Source organism: Phyllobates terribilis, unplaced genomic scaffold, assembly GCF_046119375.1.
Source record: "Phyllobates terribilis strain yellow unplaced genomic scaffold, ASM4611937v1 Scaffold_35__1_contigs__length_13245226, whole genome shotgun sequence".
NCBI classification, from domain to species: Eukaryota; Metazoa; Chordata; class Amphibia; order Anura; family Dendrobatidae; genus Phyllobates; species Phyllobates terribilis.
Window position 1 is genome coordinate 2,320,747 of NW_027362795.1, and position 12,268 is coordinate 2,333,014.

At 42.4% G+C, this 12,268-nt stretch overlaps 1 pseudogene; it reads left to right on the forward strand.

Annotated features, from left to right (window-relative positions):
* The window catches only part of LOC141182693 (uncharacterized), a 163,152-nt pseudogene that overhangs the window by 28,167 nt on the left and 122,717 nt on the right, over nt 1–12,268 (forward strand).

Below are 12,268 nucleotides of genomic sequence, written 5' to 3' on the forward strand. Positions count from 1 at the left end.
ATGATGGCCCCACACAGTGTAATGCCCCCATTATGTCCCTTATGCAGTATGTATGATGCCCCCCACACAGTATAATGCCCCCACAGTACCACCTGAGGTCTTGCAGTTGGAATAATCCCTCTGGAGTTGGTTTCCCTTTGCCTGCTCCCCTCCATGAATACCCTCGAGCATGTATACAGGCATGTAGGGGAGCAGGCCTTACTAGATATCGAGGCTTTGTACAGTAATATACCGCATGAGGATGGTATCAGAGGAGTAAGACGTTTCTTGAAATTAAGGTCAATAGAGTGTAGCAGACATAATGACTTCATGAACGATCTTCTAAAATTCACTCTTACTCATAACTTCTTTCTTTTTGACAGGAAGTACTTACCCGAGCTCAGGGGTACAGCAATGGGGAGATTCTGTGCCCCCTCATATGCTAACCTATTCCTGGGCTGGTGGGAGGAATCCACAATATTCAGGGATGATAATAAGTGATGGCATCCATATATTGGGGTATGGTACAAATATATTGACTACATTTTTATCACCTGGTCAGGGACGAGTGAACAATCTTTTGAATTTGTCGGGGAACTCAACATCAATAGAGTGGGCCTTAGATTTACATCTGAATTTATTGTAATAATAATTTTTATTTTTATAGCGACAACATATTCCACAGCACTTTACAATTTTAGGGGGGACTTATACAGACAATACAGACTTTACAGAATAAGCATAACTCAGATATTAAAAGGAGTGAGGGCCCTGCTCGCAAGCTTACAGTCTATAAGGAAATAGGTAAAATGTACATATATTGTATAATACTGCCTTAATATACTAAATAGGGTAAGTATATAACACTACATGAACTGGTCGCCAGCCAGTATGTGTACAGTACAGACAGAGGCTATTCAGTGCATGGATGGTATGAACATGATTTTGAAGAAAATTTTAATATGGGCCAAACTGGGACAGTTAGATAAGTGTGTTGAGGTGTTACGCCAGTCTAAAGAAATGGGTTTTTAGGGCACGCTTAAAACTGTGGGTATTGAGAATTAATCGAATTGTCCTGGGTAGTGCATTCCAAAGAATTGGTTCAGCATGTGAGAAATCTTGGAGACGGGAGTGGGAGGTTCGGATTACGGAGGATTTTAGTTTTAAGTCATTAGGAGAACGGAGGGCACGGGTAGGGTGGTAGACTGAGACGAGGGAGGAGATGTAGAGTGGTGCTGAATCGTGGATAGCTTTGTGGGTAAGAGCAATAAGTTTATATTGAACTCTTTACTGGATGGGCAATCAGTGCAATGACTGGCACAGGGAAGAGTCATCGTTGTGTCGGTTGGTGAGGAATATGACCCTGACAGCTGCGTTCAGGACTGATTGGAGATGGGAAAGTTTAGAATGAGGGAGACCGATAACTAAAGAGTTGCAATAGTCCAGACTAGAATGAATAAGAGCTACAGTAAGAGTTTTTACTGACTCAAAGGTAAGAAAAGTTCTGATTCTAGAGATGTTTTTGAGGTGTAGATGATACGAGCGAGGAGATGTGAGGAGTGAAGGAAAGATCTGAATCAAGTATGACCCCAAGACAGCGGGCATGTTGCTGGCGAGTAATGATGGAGTCACAAACAGAAATGGCAATATCGGGCATAGGTAGGTTAGTGGAGGGAGGAAATACGAGTAGTTCAGTTTTTGACAGCTTCAATTTTAGATAGAGGGAGGACATAGTGTTAGAGACAGCGGAAAGACAATCACTGGTATTTTGTAATAATGCAGAGGTGATGTCCGGAGAAGAGGTGTATAATTGGGTGTCATCAGCATAGAGATGATACTGAAAACCGAATCTGCTGATTGTTTGTCCAATAGGAGCGGTATATAATTAGAAAAGAAGGTCGTCTAGGACTGATCCTTGAGGAACCCCGACAATAATGGGAAGGGGAGAAGAAGAGGAGCCGGCAAAAGACACAGTGAAGGAGTGGTCAGAGAGGTAGATTCACAATGCTGCAGAGAGATCCAGGAGAATCAGCAGGGAGTAGTGACCATTAGATTTGGCTGTTAGTAGATCATTAGAGACTTTAGTGAGTGCAGTTTCAGTAGAATGTAAAGAGCGGAAACCAGATTGTAAAGGGTCAAAAAGGGAGTTATCTGAGAGATAGTGGATTAGACAGGAGTGGACCAGTTGTTCCAGGAGTTTAGAGATGAAGGGAAGATTGGAAACAGGTCTGTAGTTAGCAGCACAGTTCTGGTCAAGGAATGTTTTTTTAAGTAATGGATGTATGCTGGCGTGTTTAAAAGAGGAGGGAAAAATACCCGAAGAGAGGTAGAGGTTGAATATTTTAGTTAGGTGAGTGGTCACAGCTGGAGAAAGGGACTGAAAGAGATGTGAGGGAATAGGGTCACTGGTGCAGGTAGTAGGACGAATGGAAGCAAGGAGCCTTGTCACTTCTTCTTCCGTGACTGGTTCGAAGTCAGAAAATTAGCAAGTTGCTGTGTGGGAGGGAGGAGCATGCATAACATTTGGGGATTGGGAGAAAATTTCTTGTCGGATATGGTCAATTTTTTCTTTGAAATAATTGGCCAGATCATCAGTGCTGAGGTCGGTGGTCGGGGCCTGTGCTGTTTAATTAAGGAGAGAGTGAAAAGTGTCAAAAAGGTGTTTAGGATTATTGGACCGTGAGATGATGAGGTTGTTAGGCTATGTGCCCACGATGCAGAAATGAAGCAGAAAATTTCCAAACGGCATGAATTTATATAGTGTGACCGTAAAAATAAAAAAATAAAGCTATACTTACCCCCGATCCTCCGCCGCGTGTGCTGTCGCGCTCGTCCTGGCTTCTTCTGATTGCCGGCATCTCGCGAGACAGCCTGCGGTCACATGACCGCGACGTCATCTCAGGTCCTGGAAGGAGAAGCGCTGCACGGGCCGCCGGACAGGTGAATATAAACTTTATTTTTTATTTTATTCTTTTTTTCACAGGTACAATGGTACCCAGGTCTGGATGAGAGTCTTCTCTCCTCCAGAACTGGGTACCATCCGCACATTGAATCGCATATAATCCGCGTGTACAAATGTACAGACGCGCATTATATGCGTCTCAATGCAAGTCAATGGCGGCAATTCCGCTGCGCTTCCGCAAAATTAATGAACATGCTGCGGATTTATGAGCGCTGCAGAAATGCTGCGGAAAAATCCGCAGCATGTGCATTGACATTGCGGAATGCCATTGGGGACCATGGGGTGCGGATTACCATGCGTTTTTGATGCGTTTCCGCTGCGGAAACGCATGAAAAACGCATCGTGTGCACGCAGCCTTAAAGTAGGTTTGTTTGGAGAGGTGAAGGAGTTATAGGTTTTAAGCATAAATTTATAATGGAGGAAATCTTCGGCCAGATTAGATTTTCTCCACAGCCATTCAGCATACCTGGAGCACCGCTGGAGATAACATGTTTGCAGCATGTTCCAGGGTTGTCGCCGTCTGTGCCGAGTTGTTCTCTGTGCAGGTGGTGCGCCTTCATCCAGGGCGCATTGCAATGTTTCGTTATAATGCTTCAGTGCAGAGTCAGGGCATGAGAGGGAGGAGATTGGGGCCAATGATGATTGCAACGTTTTCAGAAATTTCTGGGTGTTAATGGCATGTATATTTCTATAAGTGTGGAAAGTGGGGGGTCTTGAGCAGGGTGACAGTTCTTGACAGAGAATGAAAGAAGGTTGTGATCAGAGAGCGAAAGAGGAGTTAGTAAAGTCATGTATTGAACAGAGCCGGGCAAAGATCAGGTCAAAGAGTATTTCCATCTTCATGTGTAGGAGAATTAGTAAGCTGTGAAAGGCCGAAGGAGGAAGTTAGCGATAAAAGATGAGCGGCAGATGGGGAGAGGGAATCGCCAATTGGGATGTTAAAGTCTCCCATGATTAGTGTGGGGATCTCATAGGATAGAAAGTTTGGAAGCCAAGTGGCAAAGTGATCGAGAAACTGACGGGAGGGGCCCGGAGGGCGATACACAACTGCCACTCACAGGGAGAAGGGCCGGTAGAGTCTGACTGTGTGGGTCTCAAAAGAAGGGAAGATAAGTGAGGGTACTGGGGATATAACCTGAAAAGTACATTTTATTTAAAGGAGCAGACCAACACCAATTATTACCAGTTGCCTTTGCTATATGTACTGATCAAGAAAGATTGGAATGGGACCCTAGGGACACTCATCTACCATAAACCTTCAAGCACTAATAAACTATTGAAGTGGGATAACCACCACCCCATCCCCATAAAAAGAGGAAAACCCAAGGGCCAATTTTTACGGTTGAGAAGGTACTGCTCAAATGTCACAGATTTTATTATACAGGCAATAGACCTGAACATCAGATTCAGGGAAAAAGGGTACTCTTGGTACATTTTGGATTCCGTATCATCGTTTGCAGAAAAATGGGAGAGACAGACACTCCTCCATACCTAACCAAGAGACCAAGAAGAAGATTGAACAACACGAGTAAGAAAAACTTACGACAATCAGAGTGACTGTATCTTTCATATCCTCAGAAAACACTGGGATATACTTGTGGCTGACCCGGCCCTGAGGGGTGCTGTGGGATCTACTCCCACAATAACTTTCAGAAAGGGTTGGTCAGTTAGAGACCATTTAGTGCATAGTTTCTATAAAAAACTTGCATCCAAGGGGACTTGGCTAGATAGAAGAATCTGTGGTTTCTTTAGATCTGGAGAATGTTGTACATGTAATTGGATGAGACAATGTAAATCTTTCTCAAGTTCCTCCATGGTTAAATTATTTTTCCAGTGGGATTATTCCAACTGTAAAACCTCAGGACTAGTAGATATGGCCACATGCACCCGCCCCCTAGAATATGTAGACTAGATCAAGAGGGTGTCTAGGATGAGAGTAGGGGAGCATTTGGGCGATATACGCCATGGTCGGTAGATCCCATTAGTGAGATACAAGAACAGTGTATATTGTGGTGAAACCGGAGATATCTCCTTTTGTATCATTGTGGTGGTTAAACCCAATGTCAGAGGAGGTGATCACAATAGATGTATCCTCAAAAAAGAAAGTGAGCGGATTTTTAGACTGCATTCACTGGCCTCTAAGGGACTCAATGAGCAAATTTCCTATACCTGTTTGATGTGAATACAGTCCCATTCTGGATTATAATTTTGGATTGTAAACTCTACCCATTGCTACTCAGTTCCCTGTGAATGGGGTTTACATATTGTGTCTGAGCTTCTATATCAGAATTATTTCTTATCAATTATATTCCACTTATACTATTTCATAATTAACAAGTGTGGTGATCCTTGTGTATCTCTAATTGTGCAATAGAGGGGAAATTTGATCATTTCGGAATATACTGTGGGCCACCATCCCAGATTTGTTGTAGTGATAAAGTAGATCTACATTTCTATTGCATTATGGGATGTGCAATACTTGTTTTTAGTCTCCCATGGTGCTGATCTCAGACATAGGACTTTTCTATGTTGGTGGAATGCAATCCAAAACCATTATGCGCTCCGGCGTGGAACGCATGCTTCCGGACATGTGCATTCGCAGATAGGAGACCGTGATGCACTCCGGCATGGACCGCACATGTCCGGGCACGTTGGAGCTTTCTTCCGGCCTGTTGTTTTGAGCTGAATTGCGGGGAGTACTTGAGAATTTATTTTTGTTCCGTCTTTAGTTGATCCCACTGATGCATCAGATAAGTCCTCAGAGAATTATAATTAGAGGAACCCATGGACACATTAGGATTTGTGAAGCTGACCTCCGCTCTCCTCTATTTCCTTTGAATTTGTTGTGTGACCTGTATTTCAGAACAGTGGCTCTTGGTTTGTTTCATTTCCATGTGTAAATTGAATTTGACTCGTTGTCTTTGATATCTCTTTCAAACTTGGTTTTTTTGATGTCTGAGATCGATCCTCCAGACTTTGTAAATTCTTTTACATATTTTGTTTGAGTTTTGTATCCAAAAAGGCTTCTACACTTGGCGGAAAACTTTCACCGAGTTTTTTTCAAGAAACAAATATCAAACGCCATGTGACTTGGTTATCCTATAAGGGTTTTTTTAAATGTGGACATACACCCTGTAAAGCATGCAACTATGTTAATAAAACCGACACATTTGAAGAAAACCTAACGGGACAGCAATTTGCAATACACAATTTCATCAATTGTACCACTATAGGGGTCATCTATTTAATAGAGTGTATAGAGAGTTACCTGCAATATGTGGGATGGATGTCAGATCTGCTATAAACCCGTATTAGAAGACATTTATCTGATGCAATCAATCCCACAGCATTAAACCTGTCTGTGGTTTCGAGATGCTTTTCACAAAAACATAAAGGGGATATCAGATCCTTCAGATATTAGGAATAGAAAAGTCTTATAAACCATTAAGAGGTGGAGATATGAAAAGAAAAATCTTAAATAGAAAGTCATATTGGATATTTAAATTACACACTAGAGCCCCACAGGGAATGAACATCAGACAGGATTAATATTACAGTACAATTAATTATATTTGTTTTTGATTTCCTGTGATTTTATTGAATGTCTCATGCATGAGTTGTATTTGTGTATTATCTTTTTCTTCCATACAATACAGGGTTAAATTGTCTGAGAAGTGCTCAGTAATCAATGGACACCCAGGCGTTGGAAAGGGAAGGATATAAAAGTATCACAGAGACTCACATGTTGTAAATCAAGAATAAGCATTGGTTTGGTGTGTGGGCACTTGGTGGTATGCCATCACAACAGTGTTTATGAATTCACAATAAATGTGAGGTTTTAACAATATAGACAATGCTGGAGAATCCATCTCTCCTCCTTTCTCTACTTGAACCTTGAAATTTCCCTGTGACGATACAGGGTAAAATCTGAATAAGCCAGGCGATTAGATTTGTTCAGTCAAGAGAAATACACTATCTTGTTGTGTTGACTTACAAATGTATTTGTATTTCTCTTGCTGATCAATAAGGTCATAGTATTTGTATAACCCTTGTAAGGTAGCGCTTTTCATCACGCTGGGGGACACTCGCTTCACGGGGTCAATTATAGCACACCAGCCACGTTTTCCGGTAACACGACATCCAGCAGTTTATTACACTTCATAACTGCACATAACATAGTCCATCTCAGTGGCTCACCGGCATGGTTATACACATAACATCCAGGAGACCTTTCCAATTGCAGACATGCCCGCTTGGCTCCAGTTACAGCCTTCAGCAAAGTAACTATCAATGTCCATATAACACACTGCTTCACCTTAGTCGTGTGTCAGCTGCTTTCTTCAGGCTAGTAGGTTCCCATACACAGGGACGAGGCTTCTTGCCTCACCAGGCCTCACTCCGTCCAAGGCTACTGGCATCCCCCACACCCAGAGATCCAGCCTTCGCCCTCCAGGACTACACAAGGCTTCACCAGGCCTGGCTCTCTCTTCAGGCCTCACCAGGCCACACTAGGCCTCACACTAGGCCACACACTCCCTGGACCATTACAGTAATGCTGCAAGCCACTGCATTACACCCTGAATGCTGAATTCTATTCATTTGGAAACATTCATGTTTACTATGCTAATGACAAATTGTACTAAGTTTCCTGAAAGTTAATTTACAATAGCCCCTGTGATACCAACTATGTAAATAGATTAGCTCAAACAATGATAGGTGATCCCTGCACCTTTACCTCTTTTACCTGGGCCTGATGACCTGACACAGATGTAAATATAAACAGGGATGTCTGTAGTGCTGTAGACAGAATGAGACTTGGGACAGAGAATCAAGGAACATCAGAAGGACTTTGGAAGGAGAATGGGAGACATCCTTCAGGAAAGTAGATGGATTGCATGTCATCTAAAGAGACACAGATTTGTATTCTGCATGATTCTAGTCTAAGGGTATCGACCTTGACTGGAAAGATTCCATCGCTACTTTTGGGGAGTCCAGGAGAGGACGAAAAAGTCACTTGGCCCCATGTATATGTTTTGGGGTTGCTAGGAGGGACCCACCAGTCGCCTAGAACCCATGGAGGCATTTGGAGTTGCCAGGAGGGACCCACTGGTCACCTGGCCCCATGAAAAGTCTCGGAGAGGCCAGGATGGGACCATCGGGTCTCCTGGTCTTGTACCTCGATGGACTGTTGGCTTCTTAATCTTGTTGCTACCTTCTCTCTGTGGGGGGCCGCCAGAAGCAGGGGGCCACTGGTAGAGGTAGTCGGCCCTGGAAGACTTCCAAAGTTGCAGCTGTTCTGTCCCAGGTGGGTGGAGAAGGAAGTGTGAGACTGTGTAATGTTGTACAATTTTGGGTATTTGCTGGGACTGTTCTGTGTGTTTATTGTCCACTTTGTGGTTCAATAAAGTATTGCCACGCTGTTTTACCCTCACCCTGTGTTGTTTGAGTAGCATTACGCCCATGGAAGACCCCTGGTCTTCACAGTCCCTGACCAGGGCGGTTCCATGCGGTGATCTTCAGACAAGGTGGATTGAATAAACAGTGAGCTGACCTCCCTCTCCATTTTACCATTATATGCAAGTTTTCCCTATAGTGACGAATATTTATTTTTGCTAAAACTGTGATATTTTCACTTTAAAACTTTTTTTTAAACTTTTTTATAAACTTTATACAACTCTCATTAATGCGATCATATAACACAGAAGCCTCTGATTGCTCAGGTGATGCACTGTACTACTGTAGTGCCGTGTATTATCACTGCCTGTCAGTGTAATACTAACGGCCCCATACACATGAGATAAGTGTTGGCTGAACGGTCATTTGGCAGACGGCTATCTCTCCAGACTCCCCCATACATAAATATTCCAGCTTTCCTGTGATTTGTATGACTGACTGCATCTGTAGGGAGGCCCCCAAATACATTATATAGACTACCAAAATCAGTGCTTCCATGCAACTTTAGTCTAATGTTTATGGAGGCGTTAAAAGGTAACTTATGGAACGCTGCCTCTGGCCCGGCCTAATAGACTTTCGTACATTGCAGGCCCAGACACCATAATTAGGCATTTAAGTATTGTAGCGACTAGTCAGCCCCATACTATCGAGTACTTGGGGGAGAAGGGCATTCAGCCGAACTCTGTCACACCTTCTTAGATGCCATGTTTGCTTTTTGCAGGAGCAAGTGGTTAAACTGCCAGGGATTTTATTGCAGCCGCACCCATGCCATCCCTGCGGTGTACATCTATGTTCTGGTGCCCAAAAGAGTTCATATATAAACAAAAACAAATGTTTAACGTGTTAAAAAATGACAAAATGTGTCTTCTGCTTTTTGCATGTTTTTTCTTTTTACAAGAATTGTTGGTGACAATTTTCTTTTGAAACATTTTAATATCTGCTCTTTTTTTCTGGGGGTTTTCTTGTAATATAGGAAAGCCTAAGGCCAGAAATAAAACCCATAATACACTATACATGTAGACTTTAGTATCAAATCATTTCTGCCCTCGGTGTTTGTGCAAACAAAACAGCTTTTATAAAAGCCTCAAACTTCTGTGTGTGAATCAGACATGAGATCTAACTTGATGGAAGATTACAGTTCGGGGAAGACGGGAAACATTCATATAGACAGCCGGTGGTGATGTAGTCAGTGACGGACTGTGGCCAAATATGGTTTTAGATCCGTAGTGGAAGATGTTGCCTCATCATGAAGTAGTTATTTCTCACGTCACGTGTAATGAATATCTCCTGCAGTATTGCTAATACCGATTCCAGTGTCGGAAAATGAGATGAGAATTAGCTTTATGGAAGGTGAGTCTATGAGAAACTTATTCAGCTGCAGACTCCGAGGAAGAAATTGCTTGTTGTCTGTGGCCTAAAATATAAAGGTTTTATTACTAGATGTAAAGAAAAAACTAAATACTGTAAAATAATAAATCTCCTCCTATGTTTCCCCTTATTATCTCCAGTAATTTTATTATTACACAGGATTTTTATGATGTTCCATCAGCTTATCTTTTTCTCATTCAGATCTCTAAAATACCGGATCATCTCAGTGAAGATTGTCTATATAAGAAAATTTTCCTGATTTATCCAGGAAAATGATGAACAAGATGGTGGAGAGGATATTACACCTCACCCTAGAGATCCTCTTCCGGCTTACTGGAGAGGTGAGAGATTCTGATGACGTCACATTACATCATTCTAATCTATGGGAATAACAGATGGACAGAACTGGAGAGGTGAGGACTCTGGAAATGTCTGCAGTGAGATTTATTAATGTGTCTCTCCATAACCAGAGATTAATCATGGGGCCTCCATCTCACCCCCTGATACATGAGGACATCAATGACCAGAAGATCCTAGAACTCAACTACAAGATGATTGAGCTGCTGACTGGAGAGGTGACACTGCTGGGAATGCTGGGACATTATACAGTAATGCTATGAAGGGATTGGGGGATGACGGTATCATTGTATGTGTCAGGTTCCTATAAGATGTCAGGATGTCACCGTCTATTTCTCCATGGAGGAGTGGGAGTATTTAGAAGGACGCAAAGATCTGTACAGGGACTTTATGATGGAGGTTCTCCAGCCCCTCACATCACCAGGTAATAGACAGGACTAAATACACACGGCCTATAATTATCTGTATGTAAAGAATGAATTCAATCCCTGTATGTGTTTCCTCCAGATCTGTCCAGTAAGAGGACAACACCAGAGAGATGTCCCCGTCCTCTTCTTCCACAGTACTGTAAACAAGAAGATCCCAATGTTCCTCAGGATCATCAGGTAGATGGAGAGAAGGTGTCATGAGATCTCCCCTATGATGTGTAGACGGCTGTAAAGGTCATGTCTTCAGTTTTGTTTTATCCACCATTATTATGTTTTATATTTGTGTTATGAGAACGGTGGAGATGGCAGGATTAGAGCCGATCAAACTTGTGACTTCTCCGTCTGTCTTTGACTTTTATAATATTTGTTTCAGGGTGAAGATCTGACCCATATTAATGCTACAGAGACATATGTGAGGGGTGATGAGCGGTGTAAAGAGGAGATTCCTACATATGACTACCCAGGTGAGTAGTGATCACTAAATGCAGAGAAGTCACAGATTCTTCTCAGTCATCGGCTGTGGCTGCTTTATCGGTGGTGTAGTCCGGCCGTATCACAATCGTGTGATCACCATTTTGCCGCTAGACCACAACATTCTCCTCTGTCCGAAAATATTCAAATTACTTTGTGTAATTGGGAAAGCCCTTTTCTGTAGAACTTACAATCTGGAGGATCCACCTCCCCCTGGGATTAGGAGACACTGACCGTTACCTGCCCAGATCTATAAACTACAAAGCCAAATGACAGCGTACGTAGAATGTGCTCACAAGTTAGAAAATCACTTGAAGAAAAATATTATGATGGACCTGTAAGAGAAAGCGGAGGGTAATGATGCTGTTGGCTTCCTAGAACCCTGATATCTTATTGGATGAATCTACCTTCTCTCCCTTCTGTGCTGATGAATGTGCTCATATGGTCCCTACAAGACCAGGTCCAGTCTTTCTGGCCAAACTTCATTTTTATGATTGACAACATTAAATGTGCAGTGAGGCCAAGTGTGAATTTCTGTACAATAACAGCAGAGTTTCCCTTTATCCTGACTGTTCAATTTCTTTTAAAACCGACTAACTTCAAACAGGATTGCAATAAAGGAAGAATTTACAATTGTTTGGTGGATTTTATTTTATTAATCATAAACCACTATTTAGAGATGTCATGGATACATAAATTAGTATAAAACCAAGGGTTAAAAATAGACCATTTGGTAAGTCCTCCAGGGATCCAGAGCTGTTTGGGACCTGTAGTAGGATATATAAGGACTGTAGTTACTGGCCTGTATAGATTAGTTGCTTTTTTGTAAAGCTACTGTGCATGTATTTACCTTGGATTGCGAGAGGATCTTACTGGATAATGAAGAGGAGAATAGGAACGGGATAATGGATCTTCTTATTAAATAAGATGTTGGAATGAATGCTGTAATGAAAGAATTTTCAGTAAATAACAAGCTCCATCTATAAAACCGCTTTTTAAATGGCTTACATAGAAAGCACGAACCTAGATGTTCAATAAATACCCAGGGGTGTGCCAGGGTATCGATTCAGACCATAGAATCATAGAATCATAGAATGGTAGAGTTGGAAGGGACCTCCTGGGTCATCTGGTCCAACCCCCTGCTCAAAGCAGGATTCACTAGATCATCTCAGACAGATGTCTGTCCAGCCTCTGTTTGAAGACGTCCATTGAAGGGGAACTCACCACCTCTCGTGGCAGCCTGTTCCAC